The sequence below is a fragment of the Pteropus alecto genome, unplaced genomic scaffold (genome assembly GCF_000325575.1).
Source record: "Pteropus alecto unplaced genomic scaffold, ASM32557v1 scaffold33, whole genome shotgun sequence".
Taxonomy (NCBI): Eukaryota; Metazoa; Chordata; class Mammalia; order Chiroptera; family Pteropodidae; genus Pteropus; species Pteropus alecto.
In genome coordinates this window covers 8,063,881-8,070,853 of record NW_006435762.1, presented here as the reverse complement: position 1 = coordinate 8,070,853, position 6,973 = coordinate 8,063,881, and the positions used below count along the sequence as shown (strand labels likewise).

The window sequence follows — 6,973 nt, the reverse complement described above, 5'->3', positions numbered from 1 at the left end:
CTGAGATGTTTAATTTTGCTCAAATGATATATCATGGGCAGCAAACAAAGAAAAGTTAGAACAGAGTGAGGTGGTCAGGAAATGGTTTTTCAAAGATATTGACTCTTCTTTTCATTATCTTACTTTAGAAATGATGAAAGTATAATATACAAATCCTTATGAGAAGGGGAGAATGGAAGACTTTTGCAAAAGAATGTGTCATTATTTTTTATGTATTTACACTATTTAGAAACTTACCTTTTTTCTTTATTTCTTTTTTTGGGGGTGGGATGTTGTTAGTCTTGAATAATGAAATAAGCCGATGAAATTACACTGACATAATGGTTCCATTTCTAAGCTCTTATACCCTTTGATATTTGAGTTTATAAAACCTTTTGTGGTATTTTCATATGAAAGAATAATTTCATTTCTCTCTACAAAATACTTTTATTATGAAAAATTATGAGTTTTTAAGGCTTCCTCTGTTGGCTATTATTGCAGGAGTCAGATTCCTGAGAGAGAGATTATAGAAATTGAAGAAAAAGGAGTCCCCTAGTTACATATTTGGTTAAAACCCCCAAATAACAGAAGAATCTTTAATGTTTTATTCTCTGGAACAAACCTGGGATCTTTTGTAGATACTCAATATCAAATTTTATTTGTTTTACTGATAAAATATTGTGACTCTCCTTCCTTACAAGTGTTTATCTAAATCTCTTTTCATTTGCATATTTTATACTGTTTACAAGAATGCCCTTATTTTCAAAGAACATATTTGACTCTTTTGTTAAAAGTAATTTGATCTCATTTACTGTTAGTCTTCCTATTTTCAAACTAGATAGTTGAATCGCTTTTCAAATAAAATTTTTGCTTTTTGAAATTTATTTACTTTTAAACATAAGAGGCTCACTCCTGTGTGGACCCCAAAATTGCTGGAAATCTGTGGGACTCTCAGAATGTGCTTATGAATAAAACACACACAGTGATATGTCAAGGTTTAAAGTGAGACGTTCACCAGAAGTCTAGTAGTTGCTGCCCTCATTTCTTTCTGCGTGCAGGCTTTTAATTAAATGAAGAAGTCACATTTGAAAATATTCCAGGCCTTTGGTCTTATTTCTAAAGTACATCAAACATCAGCTCTTTAGTCCTGAACAGGGTTTCTGCCCTAAACTCTGGTTTAACTTTTCCAACTGATGTTGAGCTAGAAAGCCACCTCAAAATCCTTTTTAAAATCCTCCCTTCTCTTAAAATCTAGAACCTGCCCGTACTGAGCTCTAGTGGCCTATAAACTAACTCCACATGCTTTCACAGTTAAAAATGATAAATATTTGAACACCTTTAGGTAGGTGCGTGTTATTTACTCAAATCCCCTCATTTCCTATTGTCTTTCACCAGCCTCCTTTTAGATTCCTGGCCTGGCACCTGTAGGATCTGAATTTATGATGCTCTGCCTAGAACAGCTAAGTATAGTCATCTCTCTGCATTCTAAGCCCCGAGTTCTTTAACACACACCTCACCACCCTCTTTGGGGAAGGTTTCTGTACCCTTCTTTTCTCCATTGCCTCACTGCCTTTTCACATAGCGCTTCATTAAGAACTTTGTGCCTACCTTGACATAGAACTTGGCTTCCCCTATATAGTAGTGTTGGTTTGCCATATGACTTTCCAGTGTCAAGATAGCCCATACAGAGAGTGCCCTCACTCTAAATCACGCTTTTGTACTTAGTTCTCTCAATTAAGGTGCACCCAGAGAAGTAGAACAAATTACCTCTAATTAGACTCTTATTCATTACCAAAAAATAAGTATAGAAACCTATAAATAAAATTTAAACTTTTTTTGGAAATATTTATAGACTTATGAAAAGTTATAAAACAAAACCTTCTTGTATATTCACTGAGCTTTTCCTAATTTTAATATTTTATATGATCACAGTACAGAGATCACAATCAAGAACTTAACATTGGTATAATAAAATTAACTAAACTACAGTTCTTATTTGAATCTCATCGGTTTTCCCCTAATGCTCTCTTTTGACCACACTACTAGAGATTCTACCTTCTGGTCCAGGTCCTTCCTCAGCTGCGGCATGAATTAAAAAACAAGGGTGTATTGACCTCTCCAATCTGTCTGGCACCTTAAATAATCAGGTCTATACCTGTTATATTATTTAGTCACTGCAAATAAACAGACACTTCTCGATTTTCCTGGTCTCTGTGATGACTTACCTAACAAGACTTCTCATTATGCTTCTCTACTAGTCCCTGTCTTCCCAAGTACTGAATTTATGACTCATTTTTCTGCTCACAACTCCAACTAACCTTTTTGTTTGCTTTCAATCCTATCAAATATTTGCTCCCCCATTTTTAGGAATTGAATTTCTAATCATCTGCTGGATTTTTTAGTGAGAAGGAGACCACTTGTATCCATATAACAACTCTTAGGACTAATAACCAAGGCCATTTGTGTCAGCAAAATATAACTATTTGTTACAGGAAATTCTTATTCAGAAAGACTGTAAACCGATAAACAGTCTCATCGTTTACTTCAGGAAATTTCTGAAAACTAATTTCATTTAGGCAAATCATTTGCTCATTTGGTTAAACAGCCCTTCTTTCTTGGCAATAGACTACATACCTGAGCAAAAGCAGCTGGCTTCTTAAGCAAAAGCTAATTTATCAACACTCTCTTCAAGGCATTTGCTTCACTCTGTCCATCAATGAGAAACTATTATGTCACGAATTTTGCCTAATCCCTATCTGTTTTGTGTCTTGGAAATCTGCCTAAAATCTTTTGAGCCCAGACCCCAAAGTCCATAAATATCCTTCTTCTACCATCTCTTTCTGAGACACTACCCAGACTCTGTCACGGTGGTATTACTAAAGTACTAGGTCTAACAAGCAGTGTTCTTTGCATGGTAGGTTTTCTGGTGGTATTTTGTAGACTCAACAGATAATAGTAGGTAAGTACCTCATGTGATACAGCCTAGCTATGCTGTTGTTACCCATTAGGTTAGGTCTTAGGAGTTGTATTTTCCTGAAATTAGAGATAGTTCCTTTCTCTGGTATGAGATGCTTACAACAAGAGGATAGGATTGTTTTTATTCACAATTCACATATAAGCTAGTGGTTCTCAACTTGGGGTGAAAGATAAGGAGAGAGGGTCTTGTGGGGGTGAGGTTCAAATTATACTCCCATGATGATTCTAGTAATCAGTCCCTTTCAACCTATTTCTCCCCCAAGTCAGAAGTGAAAACTACTAGTCTAGATACCTATTCTTTTTAACAAAGTGAATGACAGAATGAAGAATTATCTATTAATTAATGAGTAAATGCTAAACATTTATCTTTAAACATGCAAATAATTAAGGTGAAATGTCATATTGGATACATTATCTAATATCTGCCATTTTCCCCCCACTCATTTTAATCATGATTTTGAAAAACAGTGATTTTTCTTGACCTTTTATGGACTTATTTTTACCAAGAGGGAACAAAACATATTTAGCTCCAGCTCCAGAGGAGCACACAATTATGCCAGAGAAATTGAGTGAGACAAAATTTTTCCAAATTAGTTCTTATTTTTTAAGGAATGTTTTTCATAGAGCTTTGGCATAAGAAGTTTTTGTTTTTCTTTTTAAATATGGGAATTGATTTTCCCTTATAAAATGCTCACTAAACTTTGTTTAAAAATATTTCTTTCTGCCTGTTGAAAAGTTTTATTTTTTCCTGCTTGATGTAAGAAATACCATCCTCATAAATAAGTCTAGAAAGGCTTTATATAGGAGGTCAGGTTTTAATTTTAACAAATGGATAATTGGAAGGGGAGGACTCAGAGAGATTCTTCAGTTGGAGTGGAATGATGAAATAAAGGTGAAGAAAATCTAACTATATGTCAGTCATCATTTATCTCTGAGTGATGCTATGCATAGCAAATCCTAACACAACCTCTCTTCTCTCATTGGAATTTTTTTGATGATTTATCAACTTAATATAATCTCTACATTCTCTTTCATGGTTCCATTACTATAATTGCTTTTTCCTCCAGATCTTTGCTGTCAAAAGTTTCCATAATTCTTATATATTTTGTTTTTGATAATTTGTCTTCCCAAGATTCATTCAAATCTGTATTTCATAAAATTTACAGATATTCACTTTTTTACTTTTCTCCCTGGAATATAAAATATTTAAAATTTTAACATTTATTTTAATAGTCCCCTCAGTCTTAAGTCATACTGGTATTAGACAAATAGCTCAAATTATACCATGGAAGAACCCTGTCCAGGGTATAATCGACTGTTGAGGAAAAAGGTAGATTTTATTCTTTGTATTAAATAAAACTTTTAGGAGGAAACTGTAGCAATTAATACTTTTTTGAAACAAGGCTTTACTGCTATGACATACTCAATTCTGTACTTGTCTTATTCTAAACTGCCCTCAATTCTACATTGATCCTCCAGACCTAACCCTTAAATCCACAGATGAATCGGAAAGAATTATTTTTTAGACTCCATGTAATGGGCATAGTAGTTAAACTTAGTAGATATTAAATGTTATATACACATCAGGTATTTTTTTTTTTTAAATTAGAATCCATTTTGAAATTGTAACATGTAATCCAGTCAGACAGAAATATGCTTTGTTAAAAAAATCTAAGGGTATGATTCAAAAATTTTTTAACCTCCCTTGGGCACCAGTAGTTGTTATATAGGATTTGTGCATTTTACTTATTCTTATGTAATGATACATAGAAGGAGTTCTATACTTTACCATAAAATGATATCAAAATATTCTTTGACCTCTTTCGCTCACATACCAAATCCAATCCATCAGCAGCAAATGCTGTTGGCCCTCCTTGAAATGATATCCTCAACCTTTTCATCACCTCCGTCATTCTCACTGTATTTCAAGCTAACTCATCTAAACTATTGCAATAGCCTCCTAACAGGTTGGCCTACTTCTGTCCTAGACTATTTTCCACAGTAACCAGAGTAATCCATTTAAAATGAAAGTAAGATTATATCACTTCTCTATTCAAAACTTGCCGATGGCTTTCGCTTGCACATAGAATTAAATTCAAAGCCTTTTTCTACCATGTCCCCAAAGTCACTATCATCTCACACCTGGATATCTCCCTGATCCCATTTCTTATACCTATCTACTTGCTCACTCCACTCTAGCCCCACCAACTCCTTGGCTGCTCCTTGACACACAAGTTCTGCCCCACCTTCTGGGTCTTTGCAATTGTTTTTCTACCTAAAACACTCTTTTCTCAGACACCTGTATGACCTTTTCTCTCAATTCCTTCACATTTCTGCTTCAATATCACTTATCATAGAAGTCTTACCTGACAACTCTATCTCAAGCAGCACCCCCTGTACCTCTCTATCCCCTTACAAGTATGCACTTATCACCATCTGGACTTACTCTGTTTATTGTCTATTCCTCCCCCACATTAGAATGTTAGCTCCATGAGAGTAGGGAGTACATCTGTTTTTTTCATTGCTCTGTCCTAACACCTATAATGATGTCTAGCCTATAATTAAGTATACAATAAATATTTGATAAGTGAATAAAAACAAAAAGATTAAGTAGGAATGACCATATGACCACAATCAGACTCTGTAATGATGAAAAGCTAGAATTTACTATGAACAATGGGGCATCATGGCTCTAGAGTATGTTCTCATATTATTCTCTGATTCCTTCTCACTGGGTGATATGGTTTAATCGACAGTTTTTCTGGACTTGGAGAACTTTTTCTTTAGGTCACGTTATGAAATTTTAGCTCTCGTTTATGTTTTTTTACTAGGTGGTTTACTTTGAACTTTAGGATCATTGACATAATGTTGAATCTTATTTTCTCTCTAACAAAAGCTTACTTTATTTCGTAAGTGTTAGAATTAATATTCTCATCTGATGATATTTTCTATTTAGAAGATAAATGTTTTTCCTTGCATTTTGTAATAATGAGTTTTTTTCTTTTTATGAATAATATTTGGTCGTGAGCATTTTCAGAGGCATTATAAAAAGTATATGCATAATATTTTAGAACATATGAAAAACTCAGAAATATCTTTAAAAGTTAACTATTATCCTTGCGATTTACTATCTGTCAAGAATATTTAGTCAGTTTTCCTGGGGTATGTTAGGTTACACTTGCCTACCCTCTTTTTTTTTTTTTTAAATTATTTTAGGTGAGGCAACCTTTGGCCGACCTCACAGATTGCAAGGACCTTGTCAGCTTACAATCTCTTATTTTTTTATTTTATTTTATTTTTTGTTTTTTACGCCTACAGCACCTGTTCTTCCTAGGTGGTCTCCCATCCAAGTACTAACCAGACCCAACCCTGCTTAGCTTCTAAGATCAGACGGGATGGGGCTTGTTCAAGGTAGCTTGGCCGTAGACTTGCCTATCCTCTTGAGGTTAGTTTTGGCCACGGGATTTGCTATTACAATGAAACAGAGTAGTAGTGGCGTGTCACTTCCAGGTGGAAGTTTTTAGAGCTGTGCGTATTTCACCACAGTCCTCTTTGGGTCTCAGTGATCATGAAAGGTTATGAGGAAATGAAGCCTCCAGCAGCCTGGGTCCTCAATTAACTGCATGAGCAGAGCATCCCTGACTATATAAATAGGCAAGAAATAAACTTTTCTTAGATAAAGCCACTGAAATCAGGGGTTGTTTGTTACCACAGTAGTAGTAAATATTCTTCAGGAGACAGTAGCTCAGAGGTCACCATTTAATCATTTATTGCTTAATAATAAATAGGTTACATTATACAACTGAAAATATTCTGCAGTAAATCATTTCTGAAGGCAAGAAATTCTTTGTTAGTATTAATAATCAGTCACAAATCTTTATAAATAAATTTTTTATATATTAAGTTTTCTTAAGTGGGCCACAACTGTTATAACCAATATCCACACATAACTTAAAATTTCTATAGCTGAGTGCTATTATTAATGATAAGAACAATGCTTTGCCATTTAAAGCTGAAA

General features: G+C 34.3%; 1 pseudogene; it reads right to left on the bottom strand.

Annotated features, from left to right (window-relative positions):
- Positions 1 to 6,264: 6,264 nt before the first annotated feature.
- Positions 6,265 to 6,383, bottom strand: LOC112479098 (annotated as a pseudogene).
- Positions 6,384 to 6,973: the final 590 nt, after the last annotated feature.